This window comes from Eubalaena glacialis, chromosome 14 (genome assembly GCF_028564815.1).
Source record: "Eubalaena glacialis isolate mEubGla1 chromosome 14, mEubGla1.1.hap2.+ XY, whole genome shotgun sequence".
In the NCBI taxonomy this organism is placed as follows: Eukaryota; Metazoa; Chordata; class Mammalia; order Artiodactyla; family Balaenidae; genus Eubalaena; species Eubalaena glacialis.
Window position 1 is genome coordinate 73,549,558 of NC_083729.1, and position 23,501 is coordinate 73,573,058.

The following is a 23,501-nucleotide window of genomic DNA, read 5'->3' on the forward strand; positions in this document are numbered from 1 at the left end:
ATGCGACAGCACTGTCCATGGTCCTGAAACATCGTTCTAGGCTAAGGGTTTTTTTTTTCTTAACCCTACATCTGGTGATTCCTGTCCATGTTCTCTCAGGGATTTTTAATTTGGTACAGTGGTGGTGTCACTAAAAAAGAAAGGCAAAAAGATATTGGGCGGGAAAGATAGAGGAATGGACAGAGACAGAGGTCTAAAGTCATTGCCTGGAGAGAGTAAGTCACATGGGTTTGACACAATCTTAAAACAGTTGCAGCAGATACCAGCTTGGGAATGAAGGAGGGATGTAACATAGCTGACGTTGCCAGTGAAGAAGGAGTGGAAAAAAATGTGTGCACCATGTGATATAAATCCGTGCAACTGTTGGCATGAACAAACACACTGATGCTTGTAGGCGAGAAGGCCAGTTTGCATCATGTGAATGCAGTATCACTTGTGTCATACCAAACTGCCATAGGTTTGTTTGTCTCTATTTTTCTCTTGATTTAAAAAGTCACTTGGCACTGTGGCAGAACAAAGGTAAGTGTAACTTACCTTTCATATTTGATAAAGCTGTGCACCTTTTTCGGTTCTAGCACTTCTGTAACAGTTAATTCCACCACCATCAAGCCCCAGTTGATGGTGGTAGGCAGAGCACTTGCTCCCTGAAATCTCTGTGTAAGTTCCTCAGTTAAAGTATAACCTCCGCGAGGACAAACACCGTATACTAAACATTTTTGGACATCTCAAAATGCCTAAGTAGAGTGCCTAGTACAAATTAAGGGCTCAGTAATATTCTTTGAATCGATAAAAGAACCACAATGCCCTCTACAGAGACAGCACTCAATAAAGGCATGTGAAATGAGCAATTGTGCCATTTGTTTTAACACTTCCATCCTCTCCCAGTCCCTTTTAAAGTCCAATCCTCTTTCTCTTGGTCCTCCAGATCCCAACAAACCTCCCTCCTGCGTCAGTCACTACATTCGCTGCACTGGGGCGCTGCCCTCCTCCTGCCACGCGCCCTCTAGGGCTCTCCCTTTCATCCTGCTCTGCAACCCTCCTCCCCTTCTCCCCCAGGACCTCTCCCGCACCGGGTGTCTGTCCCCGGTCCTCGGGCGGCTCACCGCGTCCCCCGCCCCGGGGTAACGCGGTTGTCATGGACACGGCACCTGCGCCCTTCGGCAGTGCCCCTTCGCCACCGTCCCCTCCCCCCACCTGCGGCGCGGCCGGCCTCGCCTCCCCAGCTCCTCCCCGCCCCGCCGGCGCTCCCAAGGCCGCGCGCGCAGGTGGCCCCCACCCCGTGCCTTCTCCAGCCCCGCGGAGCGCGGAGCGCGGAGCCGCGGGAGCCGGGGGGCCGCGAGGGCGCGCGAGAGAGCAAGCGGCCGCGCCTGCGCACTGGCCTCTTCCCCTAGCGGCGATCTGGGCCGCTGCCGCTCGCGCTTGGGCAGGACGAGGGGCGGGCGGGGGGAGGGGGGAGCGGCTTCGCTTCCAGCCCCGAGTGAGGCGGAGACCCGGGCTGGCGGGCGGAGCAGGAGGCAGCGCACCTCGGCCAGAGGCGGCTGCAGCAGCTGCTGCCCTCTTCCCCGCCGCCGCCTCTCCAGTCCCTTCTGTGATTACCCCTCCAGTTGCTGGGAACGGGCGAGAAAGAGGAGGAGGGCGAGAAACTCCCACCGACCCACAGAGGTGAGTCCCGGGCAGAGCATTCTCCATCCTTGCCTGCCTCCCTCCCTCCCTCCCTATCTCCCTCCCATCCTCTCCATCCTCCCCTCCCTCCCAGCTCCCCAACCCTCCCGCCCTCATCCTTCCCAACATCCCTCTCTCCTCTCCCCTCCTTTCTCCCTTCCAGCCTTTCTTTCATCCCTTTCTTCCTCTCTCCCAGCCCCACTTCCTTCCCACCCTTTCATTCTTCCCTGTCTTCCTTGCAGCCACTCGCCCTAGAGCGCAGCTCTGCCTCCCTTTCCTCTTGATCCCATCTCTTTTTTCCCCCTTTCTTCACCCCTTCCCCGGTGGGAGATCCCTTGCCTGGCACAACTGTCCGGATTCAGGGGCTTCCAAAAAATTGGGTACATTACATATACTGAGAGACACACTCTTGCACAGTGGATGCCCTGTGGATTTCAATGTTATTTGGGTTAAGGGTCAAGTTGGATAGAGTACTGGGAACTGGAAGGAGAAGAGGGTCGGTCGAGGAGGAATCTATGGATTTTTGCTGTATTAGGGTGGGGGTGGGGAGGGTTGTCACTTAGACATGTTGCCAACAACCCCCCACTCCCCTCTGTAGCAGTTTCTTTTTTCTTCTGGGAATTACATATTCCCAGTGTGCGTCTCACTAATTTAAAATCCAGCTTTCCCGGCTTTGATTGTCTCTGTGTGAGAAGCCACAAGGAGGGAAGAGGAGAGAGAAAGAGAACAAGAGAGGAAGAGGGGAGGGGAGGGGGAGGGTGGTGACAGTGGATGCTTGTATCCTTTTCCCTTAGGCCTCTTTGGGTTGATATTTTCAAACCACCCGCCTAATATTTGCCTTGGAATTGAACCCTTGTGTCCTTGGTTCTGTCACTATCTATACTTCAGAGGCAGAAACTCTCTAAACTTTAATGTGTGTGCACCACAGCATTATTTGTGGAATGTTTTGGTCAGCATACAAAACACTAGGGTAGATTGATTTGGGAAAACAGGGAGCAGAAGAGTGGAAGAGATTCACTTTTGTTCATCAAAAGTTAACTTCTAAAGGGGGACAATGGACAGTTTGGAGTAATGAGGTTATACTCCACAGGCTTAGAAATATACCATTTTGCTAGCATTAGCTGCATTATACCTTTAGCAGATATCCTTACCCTTTTTCATCTACGTTACAAAAATTGTGAAGATGTTGGAAACATACTGTGTGATTTTGTCTGTGTTTACACCAGTGGAAAAGTTAAATTAGCTCTGGGACCATCATTAACAATTTAAAATTTCAGTTGGTTTTGCACCACTTGTTTTCACCAAATGATATATTTTACTTTGCTTTCTTTAGCTTACACTCTGAGCCTTCTATTACATATATTAATAGTGATTTGGCAATGTTCCTTTTTGCAAGCATTGTTGCTGAAAAGTTTATTCATACATGGCGGGACAGCCCTGTCTCAGAATTTTTAGTGTATTCACCATTTCAGAAAGGTCCAACAAACAGTATAACTCAGAAATGGAATATTTAGAAGCCTGTATTTGGTCTATCTATACTCTCTTTAAAAAATAAAAAAAATAAAAAATATAAACCCCCCTTAATATCTATAAATAGCTATGTTTTATGCTTAATGAGTATCTGGGGAGGGACTGAAATTAATGGTGGATTCAGTGAAGCTGCCAGTAAGAAACTATGCTGTGGAGCAAATTACTGATTTTTTTTCTTTTCATTTAAATTATTATATGCCAGTAGTGCAATATGCACTTTCACATTTTACGGGAATGTAAAGTAGGAGTTGAGATGAAGTGAATTACCTTCGAAAGTGATTGAGTGCTGATTTGATGAAAAGCTGACACAGTTAATCATCTGCATCAGTTTTTGGGAAGTGTGTGATATTAGGAATGATGGATCTACCCCCTACCCCAACTCCCCTTGATAGGAATGCAATTCCATAAATGGCTTGGCTGACTGAAGCCATGTGGCAGAAGCTTCGTCGAATTGTCAGTGTTACCAACATTCTAATGCAGAATTGCCGTCAACCCTGTCCATATTTGTGTGGTTACATTACTTAATAGCGGACACAGTTGTAGGTAGGGGTGTTCTGTTGTTGTTGTTGTTGTTGTTCATTTCCCTGGAATGCCATGAAGCTAGTGAAAGACTTTGATAGTAATTATATATGAATACAATAAGTTAGTTTTATCCTAATGTACTTTCACGTGACTTTTCCCCTTCCATCATCTCTCCTGTTCTTTCTTTGTGGAGCTTCATGGTTGTGAGTGTGGGGAAGAGGCAGCCCCTCAGTCAGCCCTGCTTTTTCTTGATTGCAGTTTTGCTATACAGAGTGATGTGGGTGTATGCCTCTGTTTTTAACACTGTGCTTACTATGGAAACAAAGATACTGTTTATTTGTCTACTTTGTAAACATTCATCTACTTAGTGAAAACAAAACTTATGAGGTTATTAACAAATAGAAAACATTTGTTTACAGCAAGATTTTGAGAGAGAGTTGAGTTAAAATGAATAAAATATGAAACAGAAGAAGAACTGGCATCTTCAAAAAGCAGCCTGCTACTCTGATCATTATTCAGTTTTCAGATAAAGACCAACTTCCTCTGAAGAATTTAATTTCTGGAGGTTTCTGCCTTTGGTTCACTGGACCGTTAAGAATGTATGGTACAGACAAAGACCCAGTACAACATCTTGTGGACCCTGTAGGAAATATTCTAGAACATTCTCTGTGCCTTTCTCAGAGTTCTTAAAACCTGCTCAACCCTCAGCTAAGTATATGCACTATTCAAAAGATGTCAAAGACACTTTCTTTAACCTTAGCTTACAGCCTAGTTGAGGAGAACAGGCATTTGTGTGAGGTCATATTTCACAGTGGCAAAGATCAAGATCTTTGGAGAGAGCTTTCAATTTTAGTGCATGCTCTACTTAAGTAGTAGAGTGTTATGCCCTTTCGTAGTATTTAAGTCTTTCTCCTCATTTACAAAATGGGAATTATGGTAGACCCCGATTCTTAGGATTGCTTTAAGGGTTAATTAAATGTGTTAAACACAGTACTTGGAATAAACACAGTATGTCTTAAGCATTATTATAACTAGGAGAAATGGCTTAAAAACAATCCAAGACAATATATGATTATTTACTGGAAAGAAATGAAAAGCAAGTAGTTAGAGGCATTCTGAAGAGGACGGTTGTTTATGTAGCCAGAGAAAGATTATATTCAGGAGTAGCACTGGGGCTTGGACAGAGATTCCTGGGAAGGATTTCATGCAGGGTGGGTACCACAGCTGGAACAAAAGCAGAGAGGGGAGAAGCACCGTGTGTTTGGGAAGACTAATTACTTGAATACTAGGGAGTGTATTAAACGGTATTAAACATATACAGTCAGAGTAATTACACTATCACTTGGGACAAGACAACTTGTTGTACTGTGGGATCCATTTTATCACAGAATGTACAGCTACCCAGAGGACCTGTTTTAGTTCTTTGTCTCACTCAAAGCCCCACACCAGGACGCAGAATTCAAGGTCTGTGTCACAATGAGGACCCAGAGTATTCTTTCTCTTTTCTTTAAACTTCAAGGCAGAGAGAAAGTTGAGCTTTCTAGACAATAAAGATTTAATATCATGATTATCACAAGTCTCTCTTGTTTTGCCTTAACCCACGAATATTCCAGAATATATACTTGGAGAATAGTAACCATGATTATTTTATTTTGTCATACATAAAGCTGGTAATTGTAAGGGTAATTGTATTTCCAGGAACTTTATTTTTACTTCGTTGTTGACTTTTCCTTGTTACCACAAGCCCTTTTTTCTCTTTCTTTTTTTGGTGTTCAAGATTATTAACGATTCCAAATGGGTTATGCCCTTTCAAGTGTTTACTGGGAGACTAGGGTGTGATGACACCAGAGGGTCTGTCTGGGATTGTACACTGAGCAAGTTAAATATCTGCTCAGTGTGGGGTGATAGTTGCTCATTGGCTACGTCTGTTGACACACCTTTATTTTTGGCTCGTGTTTATTAACTATTTTGAAATATATATCCCTGAAACATGTATCCAAAAGCATAAATGATTTGAATTATTTTATCAAAAAAGGATTTTCAGAACATTTTACCTGCAAGTTACAAGTTTCAGTGTTTATAGTGCTCATGTTAATTCATTTTTAATAGATAGACATAATTTCATTCCTTTCTCCAAAATAGTAAAATACTCTTATAATTTTTTTTGTAGTTTTAATATATACAAAATTAGTCTCATGAATATTATGTTAAGATACATAGCTAAAAATGTGAATATATTTCCAAAAGCTAGAAGTTTAACACCATAGACTGTAGCATTTTTATTTTCCGTTTTGGAAGTTTTCTTAATATTCTGATGTTTTAAAGATGCAGCGGATCTAAATAAAACATTTTCAAATGTATCACGTCTAGTCAGTTTCATGTTACAGCACTAGTGATTTTTGACAAACTACTTTCAAATGTTTTAATTTTCCTCATAAGTGAATTTTTATCTTGGAGATGAATTCTAACTCAACCACAAATACGCATTCTACAACTCTTTGAGATCATTACTTGTAACACATTATAAAAAAGTGATAGTCTGACCTTATAAAGCTTAATTTTATAGGGCTTTTATTCCTTCTTATTTAAAGGCCATATCTGTGTATACAACTCAGACTGTTATCTTTCAGATGTGAAGACAGTGTGCATTAAAGGGAGTGAAAAAGAAGCAACTGTGTTCTCTGTAAGTTAAGGTGGTGACCTTAACTTATAGAGAACAAGGAACTGTGGAGTAAGGATGAGATAAAATTAATTAATTTTGTTTCATCTATTGAGCTGAAAAGTTTATAACTGCCTGTTCAATTAATAGGACACTTTTAATATGCTCATATGTGTAAAGTGGGCTCATATTGTTCATTACGTACCTGCAGTAAATCCAATATCTTTTTTTTTTTATGGCGCCTTGATGTCACAGCTAAAGTCATGAACTCTTAATGGGGGCATGCCAGTTCTCCCACAGCCTACTCAGAAACCACAACGATTCCCTAAAAGACCAGAGAATTGATGTTCCTGTACCAGAGCAAGTGGGCTCGTTGCCCAATGCACAACAGAAAGACCAATGCTGAGGCATTGGTCTTTTACAGAGAAAAAAGGCTTTATTGCAGGGTGGCCAAGCAAGGAGACAGGAGGCAAAGCTCAGATCTGTGTCTCCATCAGCTTTTGAGTGGAGTATTTATTTTGGAAGTAGAGGGCAAGAGGGCTCAGAAATGAGGGATGAAAAGTAAGTGTAGATTTCATGTAAGTTTCAGGAGTTCTCTGCCTAGCAGTTTCAGCTGGCCTTTATGCCTCTTCACCCGGGAGCCGGTTTTCTTATGTAACATGGGGTCGGCCTGTGACATCCAAAGCTCCCTATCAGTCATTTTAGTCCCTCAATGTGCCTGTGGGAGGGGCTGTCAGCAAGTTGTTTCCAAATCTGCAGTTTCCCTGGTACATTGCAGAGCAATCTTGGTGTTTTCCGTGTATCATTTTGTTTCTATCTTGCTTCTACCTTATGGGCCTTGAGCTTTAAGATAAAGGGTATGGTTCATTCCCATCTGATTTTTTTTTAAAGATTTATTTATTATTTATTTATTTAATTTATTTTTGGCTGCGTCAGGTCTTAGTTGCGGCACGCGGGATCTCCTCCGTTGAGGCATTCAGGATCTTTCGTTGCCGTGCGCGAGCTCTTCGTTGTGGTGCCCGGGGGCTTCTCTCTAGTTGTGGGGTGCGGGTTTTCTCTTCTGTAGTTGTGGTGCGAAGGCTCCGGGGTGTGTGGGCTCTGTAGTTTGCCGCACGCAGGCTCTAGTTGAGGCGTGCGAGCTCAGTAGTTGTGGCACGTGGGCTTAGTTGCCCCGCGGCATGTGGGATCTTAGTTCCCTGACCAGGGATGGAACCCGCGTCCCCTGCATTGGAAGGCGGATTCTTTACCACTGGACCACTAGGGAAGTCCCCATTCCCATCTGATTTTAATTGTGGTTAGACAACAGTTTGGTGAGAATCCCGTCTTCCAACTTTATCTTAAATTTGTAGGGCCTGAGGCAGTTGTTAAACATCATTGATGCATCTTTTAGTGAGGAGGTAGATTTATTTCTTATTGTGTCCTTAACTACCTCAGAAAGAGCTAATTGCCCTCAACTATTTCTAAGAAAGGGTGTCCCACAATTCTTGAGGGTTTACCACTTGTGCTCAATATTTTTCTTCAGGCATTGATATCTGCCAGAGTAATTTCACAAGATGCGCTTGCTTTTTCCCTCTAAAATGCAGAAATGCCATAAAGAAGTATATACAGAATTCACTGGGAAAAAATGTCTGCATCTAAATTTATCCCTCTGTTTACTTATGCTTTCTATGTATTTTTAAAATCATATTACCTAACATGAATTCATTCAACAGGCATTTTTAAATGTCTGCTCCATGCACAGCATTGGGCTAGAAAGTATAATTTCATAGCAAAACTGAATCAGGAATCAGGACACCTGGGTTTTTCCTCCAGATTTTCAACCAGCTAACTAATTATATGACTAAACAAGCCTCAAACCCTCCAAGGCTTATTTATTTAATCTGTATTTTAAGTGACTTAGACCAGATGATATAGTGTCTTATAGCTATAAAATTCTATAATTCCATATGTGAATTTCCCTTAAAATTTCAAGGCATAATGATTTATTTCTTACTGTGTCACTCCCCCTGCTTTTTTTTTTGAAACACAAACTGTTGCTACTCAAGAAAACTCTTTACCTTCAGTGTCATATGCTTTCCCTTTCCCAAGAAAACTTAAGGTTTAGCTTCACAGTGTCTCTGGGCCAAGGAAGAACTAAGAAATCTGTCCCTTTCTTAACCTCTCCATCCTTCCCTCTCTCTCCTTTTTAAAATTCCTTCCTAGACTGGAGATACAAGTCAGTTGCTACCTCTGGATAGGGACTAGCTCAGTATATGTTTGGCTTGTTGGAGTAATGCCACTGTCTTTGAAACGCTATATGGCATTAATGAGTTTAGAATTAAGTAATACTTATTTAAGTAGTTACATATACTCTAATGTTAATGTTTTTGCCTCAGGCACAAGCAAAGTCTTATCCCCTAAATCCTATCCCATAGGACTGTGTGGTCACCTGTCTTTCAACCAATCCAGCTCCAAATTCCCATTAAGATTTTTTATGATCAAATTTGTTGAGGTATGTTTTACATATAATAAAGTACATCCATTTTAAATACTGTTGTGTGTTGATAAGTATACCTACGTAACCACCACTGCAATCGAGATGTAGAATATTTCCATTGCTCTAAAAAATGCCCTTCCACTTGATCTGCTTTCTGTCTCTATAGATTAGTTTTTCCTGTTCCAAAAGTGAATATAGATTGAATCATGGAATATGTACTCATTTTTGTCTCCTTCTTTCATTGAGTATAAATGTGTTTGAGATTTGTCTATGGTTTAGAGTATATAAACTTCTACAAGAAATTATAGGAGAAACTCTTTGTGAATTGGGGTTAGGTAAAGATGTCTTAGATAGGGCCCCAAAAGCACTAATCATAAAGTTAAAAGAAAAACATAAACTAGACTTTATTAAAATTAAAAAACAAAAACTTTTGTTCTTCAAAAGACTCAAGACTTGCTAGATCTATGTATCTTTATTTCTATCTCTATATATCTGAAAATGGACTAATTGTATATAGAACTCTTACATCTCAATAAAACAAACAATCCAACCAAAAAAATGAACAGAATATCTGAAGAAATATTTCATAAAAAAGAGATACCAGTGACCAGTAAGCACATGAAAAGGTGATTTAAGTCTATCAGTCACCCAAATAATGAAATTTAAAAGCCACAATATGTTACCACTGTACAAACACTAGAATGGCTAAATTTAACAAGACTGACAATATCAAGTTTTGGAGAGCGTGTGAAGCAAGTGAAGCCCTCATACGTTGCTGGTGGGAATGTAACACTTTGGGAAACATTTTTCTCTTAATGTTAAAAATACTCTTAACGTATAACCCCGAAATTCCACTCCCAGGTGAAATGAAAACACGCACAAAGGCATTTACATGAAAATTAATAGCAGCTTTTCTCATAATAGCTTCAAACTAAAAACAGCCCAAATACCCGACAAATCCCCATCTTAAAGTTACTTTTTTGAAGTAGAAAACAAAGCTGCTGATGTATTTTATTTAGAAATATGCCCTTATCTGTAACCTGGCAGCAGAGGAAAGGGAAAGCATTCAAAAAGATTTGTAAAAGTGCCAAGAAATGCAGAGGTTGGGTGGCTCCAGGTACTAGACCTCGGTCAACATCCTCTCTGCCCTTCTCTCTGATCCCTCTGTGTCTAGACCTCATCCTCAGCATTGGTGTCTTGGCTGCTGCAGTTCTGAGCACACCATCATGCAGCAGTGGTATCTCTTCCAGAAAAAACGAGGAAACTTTTGCCAAAAGTTCTCCCTCACCTCTTATCTCACTGGCCAGCACTGGATCCCCAATCCAGTCAACAGTAAGGGGAAAAGGAATACCATACATGATAGACTTAGACTAATGAGGAATCCACCTGCTGGGGCTGGGATGAGGTCTGCTTTCCCTGAAGCTCCTGGCTGTGTGGAGGAGGTTAAGGGGATGGCTGAGCTAAATGGCAGTTTAGTTAAGAAAAAGGGAAATGAATGTTGGGTCAGCAAGCAGCAGTGTTTGTTACAGTTTTAGAGGCCTGCCATGATGTTGTCAGTCTTGTGGGAAAGAGGTTGAAGCAGAAAACTAGGATTGTAGTCACAGCTTGTTATTGTGGGAATGCATACAGAAACAGGTGACAGAGGTACCCTAGGAAAAGAGGAAGGGAAACATTTAGATCCTAGCACGCAGCATGAACCGGTGGAGGGGGGAGGAGTCTAGATCCACTGGGATCATTCAAAGTGGGCAAGTATACACATAGTGACAAGCAGAGCTAGGCATACTGGGGCCCATGGAGTTGGGACAGGAGGCAAAAGTCAGTGCTGGCAGTAGTCTGGAATCCAGGCAGGCAAACTCGATTGCAGTTTGCCCATCTGTGAAATCAGGACCTCAGGCAAGAAGATTTTCATGTTTTGCTTGTTAAGGCAGAAGCTAAAACAGTAATTATTTTCTGTTTTTTTAAAGGTGTCAACCACTTTAGATTCTGTGTCAAGGAGAGGAGCCATACCTTTGCTTTTTCTAATATTTCCCTGTTATAATCCTGGGCCCCCATTAGTTTCTTAATAAATACTAGCTGATTGAATTAAGTCTCCAAACTCATTCTGTCTTTGAACAAATCAGACAGGTTTTCTGGTTAAACAAATGTTGCAGTCATTCATCAGATACTTTCTTACAAATTATTCAAATTGCTGTTTTGGGGGACACATCCCTGGATCCATATATGAGTAAGATATAGTACTTGACCCTGTGAGTTGACAGACTAGTAGAGGTGAAAAGTATCTGAATGGTTTAATACCAGAGTATGATACAAAGTGTATTACAGTGTGGTACTGACTTCTCAGGGGCATGGATCAAAAGTCCAGGCAGACCCCAAATTGGAAACATTTTCTCACAAAGGATGGGAGAGAGATGGAGGGGGGGATGACCTTGTATTAGTACTTGTAAATTCAGTCCTGCCTTGGTCTGGGAACTGGGACAGGGCTGAGCCAGCAGGAAGATGGGATCAGTGAGCACAGCAGTGGGAGAGGTGAAGTCACATCCAGGATAACTGAAGCTGGGATGCTGATAACTGCTCAGTGGGCAGCTGAAAAGTGGGACTGCAGTGAAGGTGATAGGCTGGGAGTAGAGAAATATTTTGGCATTTTCTGTATAAAGGTATCTCAAGAATGCAATAACAGAAGATACACTGTTTCAGAAAGAACATGTTTTGTCTTTGACACTTCAACAATACATGCCCATTGTAGAACATCTAGAAAGCAACCAGAAAAAGAAACTTGAAAATAAAAATTACTGCAGTCCGTCTATCCAGTGAACATTTGGCGAATTTTGAGCTTTTTTCCCCTTTGAGTATATCTGAATTTGTCACGTAGAGGTCTTTTTAAAGCAAAGCTGAGATATAATTTTATGTCCTATTTTTTTAAACTGAACATATCTAAGCATTTACTGAGATAATAAAAAAACCTTCCTTTATGTTAATTTCTGTGTAATATTACATTGATTGGAATTTAAGTTTCTAGTTTTTGGCTGTCTACAGAGATGAAATGTTTGCATTGATCTGCCTTCAAATATGGGCTGAGGTTGACTTTGGGGGCACTGTGAGAGTGCCTCAAAGATATAGATGGTCAATGTGTATATATGTATATAATATTTTAAATATATATAGTATTTACTTAAATGGTAACATGGTATTGTATACCTCATTTTTATTTCACATACAGCTTAGCTGGTAACATGAGTTATCACCATTATATTTTCACTGCTGCCTATTATTTTATAGTGTGATTATACCTTGCTTTATTTAATCCTTATCTTTTCATAGACATTTAGTTTGTTCCTGCTATTTTGCTATTTCAAACAATGTTGTGGTGAACATCCTTACATTGGTTTCTTGCCCACATGTATTAGTATATTTTTTGAAAGGTAGATTGATCACTGTAATTTTGGGTCATGAGATATGTGCATCTTAGATTTTAGTAGTTGATGCCTAATTACTCTTCAAAATGGTAGTACTAATTCATATTGCATCAGAAGCTATGAACGTGCATATGTCCTTACTCTTTTACTAATACATGATAATTTTAAACTTGGAAAAGTTTACCACTGAATAGGTAAGAATGGTATATCTTTGTCATAGAGGTTGTATCTCTGATTTCTAGAAAGGTTGATTATCTTTTCATTTGATTTTTTGGCCTAATGGCCAAGTTTTGCCTCTGCTGTCATGAGTGTGTTCACATCTCTGCCCATGTTTTTCTAGTGGATTATTTATCTTATTTTAATTTATAGGACTTATTCTCTGGGTATAAAAAATTTGTTGTTATACTGTTTTAACTATTATAGAGTGTGCTGTGATATCCAGTAAGTGATGGTTTTTCTTTTTCCAAAGTTCCTTATCTATTTTTGTACCATTTCTTCGGAAGGATATGATAACGAGGTTATCATATTCATTAAAAACACCTTTGGTATTTTAACTGGTATGGTATTTAATTTAAGATGATTTGAGGGAGGGATAACAACTTTCTAACTCGTAGTCTTTCCATTGCCATGTCTCTCCATTTATTAAGGCCATTTTTTGTGCCCTTCAGTATTATGAATTTTCTTCCTAGTAAAAGTCTTTCTCTTTTCATCTTGAGTTTATTACCATCTTTTTAAAAAATATATTTATTTATTTGGCTGTGCCAGGTCTTAGTTGCAGCACGCAAGATCTTCATTGCGGCATGTGGGATCTTTAGTTGCGGCATGCGGGCTCTTAGTTGTGGCATGCGGAATCTAGTTCCCTGACCAGGGATGGAACCCGTGCACCCTGCATTGGGAGCACGGAATCTTAACCACTGGACCACCAGGGAAGTCCCTTGAGTTTATTGCCATCTTGTTTGTAGTTTCTATTGCTGTTGGGAAAAGGTTTACTTTTCTTTTACATTTCTTAAAAGGGTATTGCTGATGTAGAAATTATTCCTTTTGATTTTTATATTTGGATTTAAACCCAGTCACCTTGTTGAAATACTTTATTCAAAAATTTTGTTCTTTGTCTTGTGTTTTTCTTACCAGTTTGTATGACCTCTTTATATGGTATGATAACAATTCATGGTTCAAATAATATGTATATGAAAATAATAATATAATGCTCATTTTTTCTGTTAGTTTTTTTCTAATTTTAAATAAAATATTTTTTCTTCTGTTAGATTTAGTATGAATGAGTCATTCTTCCTATGTGAAATACATTATACGGTAGTCTAAACACACCTTTTTGTTTTTAAAATTATTCTCAATATTTGTTTCTTCCATAGTAACCCAAGTATATTATTATATTTATACCAATATCAGTATGTTTTGAGCCTTTCTCTACATGCGGTGTATACACGGATTCATGTACTCACTTCCAAATATTCACTTAGTGCTTTTCTAGGCCGTTATGAACATTTTTGTGTGTAACCCTTCAAAGGCATGGGCTTTGTCTTCTCTAGATCTTGGACTGAGTTGATTGAGCAGTGTTCTGATGACAGTGATAACATGCTTATGATAATGCTCATGATATCAATAAACTTTAAAAGTTTATCTTAATGACTTTATTATTTGGCTATTTGATACCTTAAATATTATTTTGTCATCCCTTTCCTATTGAAGCTGTTGTGTTACATACCATCTCCATCCTACAGGCAGCACTGTTTTTTTAGAAATACATAAATACTAAGACAGTGGCCAGTTCAGCACCACTAAGAAGCTTTGGAAGTCTCCAGTTCCTGCCTAGAATTTAATTTTTTGGCACTAGATCTTCTTTTTTCAAACCTGAGGGGAAGCTTAACTTTGGTTTTATTTTCATGATCTTCTTTTATCATGAAAAATTATTATTTTGAATGGAAACGCTTCACTGATTCTGCAAATTGAGAATATGGGCAAATTGCCTTGAATTGTAATTATTCATCTGGTTTAAGCCTTATGCATACATATCAGTATTGATTTATCGTTAATAAACCCATCACCTTAAAATCCTATGATCCACACTAAGATACTGTAAATAGATGATATAAATTTAATAATGAAAACTGTGGTTTTTCTCTGTAGAATATTGAATATGGGTGTGAAATTAGTAGCAAGTAGCAAGTAATGATTCATAGAATTGTAAGATATTTGTGTTAATGCCGAATCACTAAATCTAGTTCTCAGAAATGTGGTTAACTTTATAATAGTTCTGTTTTTCCTAAAGAATTATACAAATAAGTGTAAGTTACAATGTGCTTGATATCATAAGTTTGAGTAAAGATATCAATGAGCAGCATATACCTGTTTTCTGTTCCAGCTTGCTTGAATAATTTGAGATAGATCTGTTTATGTGAGGAAATTTTCTTGATGCCTGGCTGCCTGTGGAAAGAATTTTGTTGCCATTGCTGTTATGAATAGCTGATCTCTTAAATCCAGATATATTACATTTTATTTTTGCTTGTCCTAACTTACAGTTGCAGAATTGTTCTTAATGAAAACAAGTTAATATACAAAAATACTCCTTTTTGAGTATTTAAAATATTTCATATCAAAATTATAAATATATCACTGTGATATCATTAAAAGTTTTATTAGAGTGTTAACTTTGAACAGATTTCATTTCTATTCTTATTATAATTATGAAACAACTCGAACTGTTACTATTTTGTCTTTCATTCAAGAAACTGCAAATATCTAGTACTATAAAAATATCAAACACTTTTATGCTGAAAATTCCCCCCCAATATTGAAAGCAATTGAAGCAGACCTAGATAAATGGAGACATCCATGTTCACAGATGGGAAGACTTAATATTGTTAAGGTGGTATTTCCGCAATTAATATACGGAGTCAATGCTATTGCTATCAAAATCCCAGCTGCCTTTTTTCTGAAATTGACAAACAATCCTAAAATTCATACGAAACAAGAATAGCCAAAAATAGTTTTTAAAAAGAAGAACACAATTTGAGGATTCAGGGGACTTCCCTGGCGGTCCAGTGGTTAAGACTTCGCCTTCCAGTGCAGGGGGTGTGGGTTCGATCCCTGATCGGGGAGCTAAGATCCCACATGCCTCACGGCCAAAAAATGGAAACATAAAAACAGAAGAAAAGATTGTAACAAATTCAATAAAGACTTTAAAAAAAAAAGAATTTGAGGATTCACACTTCTCAGTTTCAAAACTTACTATAAAACTATTATACAATAATCAAGACTGAGTGGTGCTGGTGTAAGCATAGACATGTAGATCCATGGAATAGAATTGAGCAGCTATAAAAAAACCCATACTTTGGGCTTCCCTGGTGGCGCAGTGGTTGAGAGTCTGCCTGCCAATGCAGGGGACACGGGTTCGAGCCCTGGTCTGGGAAGATCCCACATGCCGCAGAGCAACTGGGCCCGTGAGCCACAATTACTGAGCCCGCGCATCTGGAGCCTGTGCTCAGCAACGAGAGAGGCCGTGATAATGAGAGGCCCGCGCAGCGTGATGAAGAGTGGCTCCAACTTGCCGCAACTAGAGAAAGCCCTTGCACAGAAACGAAGACCCAACACAGCCATAAATAAATAAATAAATAAATTAAAAAAAAAAAAAAAAAGGCAGGAAAAAAACCCCACACTTTCATAGACAACTTAGTTTTCAACAAGGGTGACAAGACAGTGCAATTGGAAGAAAAGTAGTCTTTTCAACAAATGGTTCTGTGACAACTGAATATTTACAAGCAAAAGGATGAATTTGGACCCAATCTCACCTCATATAGAAAAAGTAACTTAAAATGCATCATAGACCTAAATGTAAGAGCTACTTATAAAACTCTCAGAAGAAAAGTTGGTGTAAATCTTGATGACCTTGGATCAAGCAATGGATTCTTAGATATGACACAAAAGAGAAAAAACAGATAAATTGGACTTCATCAAAATAAAAAACTTTTGTGTATCAAAAGGCACCATCAAGAAAGTAAAAAGACAGCCCACAGAATGGGAGAAAATGTTTACAATCATATATCTGATGACAGTGTAGTATCTAAAATATATAAAGAATTATTGCAATTTAATAATAAAAAGACAAATTCCTAGTTTTTCTTGGGAGAAGGATTTGAATAGATATTTCGCCGAAGAATATATACAAATGGCAAATAAGCACATGAAAAGATGCTCAGCATCATTAATTATTAGGTAACTGCAAATCTAAAACACAATGAGATAGCTATAAATACCCACTAGGCTGGTTCTAATAAAAAAGAGGGACCTATCAAATGTTGGTGAGGATGTGGAGAAATTGGAATCCTCATAGATTGCTGGTGGAACTGTAAAATGGCACAGCCTCCTTGGGAAACAGTTTGGTATTTCCTCAAAAACAGAGTTGCCTATGACCCAACAATTCTACTCCTAGGAATATACCCAAGAGAAATGAAAACATCAATCCACACAAAGCCCTGTACACCAACATTCATAGTAGTGTTATTTGTTATAGCCAAAAAGTGGAACAAAGTGATGGCCATCAGTTGAAGAATGGACAAACAATGTGGTATATCCATACATTGGGGTAATATTCAGTCATAAATAGGAATAAGTACTAATACATGTGAAAACATGAATAACCTTGAAAACATTATGTTAAATGAAAGAAGCCAGACCAAAACATCACATATTGTATGATTCCATTTAAATAAAATGTTCAGAATAGACAAATCTATATAAACAGAAAATAGGATAGTGGTTACCAGGGTTAGGGAGAGGAGGAGTGGTGAGTGAATACTAACGGGTATGAGTTTTCCTTTTGGGGTGATGAAAGTTCTGGAATTAGGTAGTGGTGATGGTCACACCTACTGGTTGTGCATATAGTAAAAAAAAAAAAAAATCACTGAATTGTACACTTTAAAATGGCAAACATTATGGCATGTGAATTATATCTCAATAAAAAAACATAAGGCTAGCAAGTCAAAGAATTATTTTTGGTTTTATTTTTGTCCATTTGGAAAGTAGAAATTACTCATCATAATTTTAAATCATATATTTTTCACAAGAGATGAACTGAAAGGTAATACACATTATAGAGTAGACTTTTATTGTGTTCCTGTTATCATGAAAAGGAATATTTTACTTTAAAAATGATATTTAACTATTGTACTCACATCTAGCTGAAAAAATTTTTAACTTGTCTTTCTTAGATAAGATACCTTATTTAGAATACCACGATGTATGAGACATGGTTTCTACTCTTAGGACATCTGATGGTATAGTAGGAAAGGCAGACCTTAAACAAATAACTAAAGAATATGATAGAGAGTAGAGGTATAGACAAGAGTTCTAGATAGCAATAATGAAGGGGTATTTAAGGTCAAACAAAAGTAGAAAAAGGTCTAGAAGATTCACATTTGAATGCGAACTTGAAAAACATGTAGAAATTTCTCATAAAGAAAAATCAGGAAATAGCATTCCAGGCTAAGGAGAAAGCATGAAAGTAGGATTATAATAGGGACCAACAAATAATACAGTTGCCATGGTGCTTAGAGGAGGACTGGTATATGAGGTGGCGGGAAGGATGGAGAAAATAGCACTGATTACATAGGACTCAGAGGACTTGGGAACCATCTAGATGTGAGAGACAGAGGACAAAGGCAAAGACAAGGGTAACTCTGATTTTTATCATTTGTCCTCCTGGTGTAAAAGATAGTTTGGGAGTAAGCTGATGTTTGGTTTGGATGATGTTAAATTTGAAGAGCTTAAAGACACAAGTTTTCAGTAGACATTTATGAATAAGGTCTGGACTTCTGAGTTGTTTGTGTTCAAATTAGAAATTTTGGAGCAAAGATGAAGGTGGCAGTTAAAACCATGGAAGTAGATGAAGTGTCCCAGAGGTTGTCTGAAGTGCTATAAGAAATATGGGATCCTGATTTCCCAAGAACACCAATCACTTAAGAGAAAAACAAAGAATAAAAAACATTTAATGAGAAAGTGAGAAAATATATCAGGGTATTTACCATTGAAGTCAAGGAAATCAGCAAAGCGAAAACAAAACAAAACAAAACATGGCAGAGAGAGAACTGTTACTCTCACTTTGAACACTTGGTTTAGATTTTTACCCAGAACATACAGAGGCAAAGAAAGGCAGATTGTAAAATAAAATCTTGCATTTGTTCATTGCTTCCACCCATGAGGTCTCTGGGTTTTGAGAGCCAGTGGGAGGAAGGAGGGTAAAAGATGGCACAGTCAGCTGGGAGCCTCTTCTGTGGCCAAAGCTTTAGGATTTCAGAAGTCATGCAGCCTGGTCTTAGGGGCCCCCTTAGCTCAGCTGATGATGAGAAGAGGCAGTGAGACATGGCTAGATCAGCAGCCAAATGATGACCCCATGACCAACGCGTGGTCTGCTTAGAAGGCTGCCTGTGGTGTTAGATTTGGTTTCTCTGCATCCTGATTTTTGATATTTAAGCTGGCAGAATTTTCCTTCTAGTTACCTTCTTTACCACTACACTCACTAATCGGTTATTGGCACGGGTAAGGTTTTAACTGTCACTCTTATGTGCAAAATATGCTTTCAGTAGGAGGGAAAAGCTGTATCTCTTGTTAACAGTGTGCCTGTGTCTCCAACAAAAATAAAGGTGTTTTTCTAATAGTGCCCCTATAATTAGCAGAAATAGTTTATCAGTAAAGAGGAAACATGTCTCCATATATCTGGCCCCTGCCAAATTGTTTTCACACCATTGTTCTGTGCACAGGCAGAGGGATTGTGATTTTATTGTGGGAGCGGGTGGAGGTGAGCTCACCATTAATTGGTTTTCCTCAACTTTTTCTCGGATGAGAAAAAAGAGTTTCCCAAGTATGCATTGTTTCCAGGGGCGAAAGGCGATCACCAGATGCTGTCCAGAGATCAGGGAGGGTCAAGACTAAAGAGAGGCCACACCATTTGCTCAATAAGAAGCTGATGTCATGATGCTCTTCGCCAAAGTAGTTTCAGGAAAATGGTCAGCTCAGAAATCTGAAATAGGAGTGACTAAAAAGAAGGAAACTGAAAATTGTGTGTTTCCAAAGTTGTCTGACAGAGTTGGATGCTGAAAGGCAAGGGAAGGGGTAGTAGAAAGGGAAAGTTTAGTTTAGTTTGCTTCATTTTCAATGGAGCAGCTTGAGCCTGGGCGTAGGGAGTTCACTGGCAAATTAGGTAGTAGGTAGAAAGCAGTGAGTTTTAGAATGCTACCACTTTTTAAAATTTTATGCTTCATCTCCACAATTTCTCTTATTTCTACCTGATTGCAAAGCCCAAATTAGACAAAACTTGGTGGAGGGGTGGAAAGAAGATGTCAGTTATGCCTTGCTTTGGATGACGGATAAATTGCTGAAGTCCAGTTTTGTAATTATCATTACCTTTTGTAAATCCTAACTATAAGGGAAGTTATGATTTAAAGAAATCCCTTTTTTAAAGTTAATGCCACGACTTGTTTTTATTTGTTAGTAAACAGGTATTTTCATATAGTTTGTTCAAGGAGAAGAATTAATGACTTACATATGCTTTTTGTTCCATTCTCTCATTTCTCTTGTGTACAACAAATCAATTTGTAAATATTAAAATGCCAGACAGGTTAAGTTCTTAATTCTTACTTTAAAAAAAAATGTTGAAGACATTAGGAATTTGTCTTCAGACATGAAGAATAGACTCGGTTGCCAAACTTGGAAAGTAAGCAAATGTTATGGTTTTGCATTTATATACCTACTAATTAGGATATTAAATGATATTTCCATGGCAACAGAAACCGTCTCCTTGCACGTTTGCCTTATGCCTGCAATAATAGATAACAGGGTGTCCAAGAATAGTAGCCTAGGGTCCTCGACAGGCAAGGTGTGTAGGTATTGACACAGGAGTATGCATGCAGGGGGTGTTACTGCATTTCTAAAAATGATATTTGAGTTGCTAAAATAATATTAATAAATATTTTAAATATTAACCCACCAAATGAGTAATGATATTGAAAAGACCTAAAGGACTTTCCTGAAGTGTGTCACATACACTGGATTTGGTAAATGATTTCTCCAGTCTCAAGAATTCTCCCACCATATCATAGTGTGCTTGAGGATGCTGAAGTAACCAATTTCTGCTCCACTTCTCTTGAAATGGACAGGGTTAATGGATCAACAAATGTTGCCCTCTCAACCTACTTTGTCTTAGGAAATAAAATTTTAGAGGTGGACTCAGATCCCTAGGGAGTAATTCTGCCCTAGGGATTAGGGAGTGACTTCACAGATGCTTAAATAAGCTTTTTGGAGTTTTCTGACCCCAGTGATTTTGGGGGATGAGAGAGAATGCTCTCTTGTCTTACTTCCTCCTCCAAATGTATACTGTGATTGTGTTATTTTGCAAAAGTACTACTGTGATAGAATTAAATTTAAAGATGATTTTAGATGGATTCATTGAATGTGCTTCAATCCTTTTAAAATTTCCTTTCTGACCACATTCCCCTGGTTAAATAATTGATTTCTTTTCACCATCATTGATTATTCTTGACATGTGAACTTTCTAAACTCCTTTCTCTTGCTGGTTTCTGATGATAGATTTTTGAACCATCCAGAAACCTCCAGGCTGCTACTTAATTCTATACTGTCCTCCTGTCACATAATTTAATCTCCTCTCTCTCTCCTTCCCTCCCCCTCTCTCCCTCTCTCTTTTCCTGAGTGTCAGTTCTCCAGTGTTACATCTCCTAATCTTGACACACACCTGCACCAGATTAGTTTTTCATAGTCCTAATTTTCCTTACTGAAAAACATTTGGTGCACTTCCGTGGCTACCAAATTAAATCTAAGTACCTTAGCCTGCCACTCAGAGCTCCCATGTTCCAAAGTCAATCTCTTATTCCAAAAATATATTCGCATGCTCCTCTATGTGAACCCTGTGTGCTGGCATGTATGCAACATTGCTCGCCCATTATACCCCTTTTCTCCTTCACGGGCACCTGAGACTCATTTTTGCTGTCTACCAGGAGACATTCTACATGTTCTTTAAGTCCATCTAGTATGCCTCCTCCCTTCTTGATGACCCTGTATCTGAGCCCTTAAAATGATTCCATCTCACTCTCCTAACATCTAGATCCATTTTTGGTACCCCACCTATGTTATACCTTGTCTTAGATTTATTGCTGTATTTGTTGCCCTGGCTACATATCCCACTACACAGCCTACACAGTTGACTGTGAATGTCTTTAAAGCGGGGATAAGTTATATTCATCTAAGTATCCCTTTCAGTCTGTGTCCGTAATTTAATATATGTTCAGTAAGTATGAGAGTAGTTTAGTAAACTTATTGAATTTAAGTATGTTCACCCTTCTAAGACATGAAGTGATTGGAAGTTTGTATAAATTTGAGGGTATTTGGAAATATCAACATTACAGTATCTAAAAAGTTGACAGTTATTCTTTGAGAATTAGAAAAAACTCAGTGAGTTCCCATGCATTATTGTGTTACATAGTCTTGCATAATTATCTAAGATCATAACATTTGCATTTTATCAACCAGAGTTTATTAAAGAATACATAATTTGGTAATTATGCTATAGATTATGAGTGACAGAAGTAACCCCTAAACTGGTTAAGATCTTAATAATGCCATATGTTTGTAATGATTTGGGAGTATCTAGAAGAGCACAGAGGCTATGTCTTCTGTGGGAGACTAGTCCTGACCAATGCTTCATTCAAAGCAAGTTCTGCAGGCAACTAAACTTGGGAAATGATGTTTTTTGTTTGCTGGTTTTTGTTTTTTAATAGTGTTTGAGAGTTTCTGTCAGTAAACAGGCAAATAAACAGCCACAAAAGCAAACAACAAAATGCAGTTGAACTACATTTAAATATCAGACATCCAGATACCTATAGTCATTTGGCAAATAAAACAAAAAACCAACTCTAACAGTCTACCCTCTTGTGCCCAATCCTGCTGGAAAAACTGGCATCCTGCAAAATACACCAGAGGAAATAACTGATCTGAGGCATTTATAAAGCTTTCTATTAATTATTTTTGTTGCACAAATAATATTGTAGCCAAGGAACTTTTTCTAAAAGGAGAAATTGTAACCCTTGTGTCACCATTGTGGCATATGTTGTTCCCATTTCTGTGTTGCCTTTCAGGATTGTTCATGCTCATTTTCAGCATTTTATTGTAACCATACCATGCATATGGTTATTTCTAAAATTTATAAGTAGTTTCCTATTGTTATATACATTTTGTAATTATCAATTAATGGCTATATATATCATTGCATTTAAAAATATTTAGATTATTTCTGATTCTCATTTGCAAACAATTTAGAAATGAACACCTTTGTGTGCATAGCTTTCTATTAAGAAATCAGCATACAAATCCTAAGACTACAGATAGGAGTTGAAGGCTCTAGTGATTATGACCATATTGTTTGCTGTAACTGTTGGATCAGTTTATATAGCTTCCTGCGGTGTTTGATTATACCCAGGCCTTCTACTGTCATGCTAGCAACAGATATTCTATTCAACTTAATTGACATGAAATGGAAACTTGTGAACAGGCATTTTTATTCTGCAAGCTGATATAGATGAAAATTAGTTTATTATAAAAATGATTTACAAATAACTTTTGCTGCTCTTAACCCATGACCATCTAGACACAGATGTATTTGTTCTAGTACCTATAGCGCTTTTTGTCCTGAACCACTCATTGCATTTTTGATATTGTTCTTGTTTTCTCCAATTTCTCAAATATAACATTGTTCATGACTTTGTGATAACTTCTCAATTGTATTTTAAGTAGCTTTCCATTTGTGTCGTTACAGACTCCTCTTTAAAAAATATCAATTTTAGAGGAATTTTTTTCCATTTCTGGATTTTTCTGTGTTATCTCATTAAGGCCAATTGGTAAAAATTATTTGAAAAACTAATTTGTGAAAAATTCTTGCAAAAATAACCTAGAAAGAAATATACATTACTATTTATTTGATAGCAAGTAGGGAAGGCCTTTCTAAGCATAAAAAAGGAAGGAATTTAAAAGTAAACAACTGATAGATTAAATATGACATACATTATTAAGTAGTAAAAAAGGACAAAATAAAGTAGTAAACTATACACATAAAAAAAATTTTGAAATACATTATGTATAAGTCTTAGTCTATTTCGTAGTTAATGACCTCTTACAGATCAGTAAGTAAAAAGCCCTTTGCAGAAAAAAAATGGATAAG

At 38.3% G+C, this 23,501-nt stretch overlaps 1 protein-coding gene across 1 annotated transcript in view; it reads left to right on the top strand.

The window, feature by feature from the left end:
• The first annotated feature begins 1,515 nt into the window (after window positions 1–1,515).
• The window catches only part of LOC133074642 (catenin alpha-2-like), a 783,943-nt gene continuing 761,957 nt past the window's right edge, over window positions 1,516–23,501 (top strand). The window contains exon 1 of the mRNA XM_061168567.1: window positions 1,516–1,662. The gene's annotated coding sequence lies outside the window, so the exon portion shown is untranslated. The remainder of the gene's footprint in view (window positions 1,663–23,501) is intronic.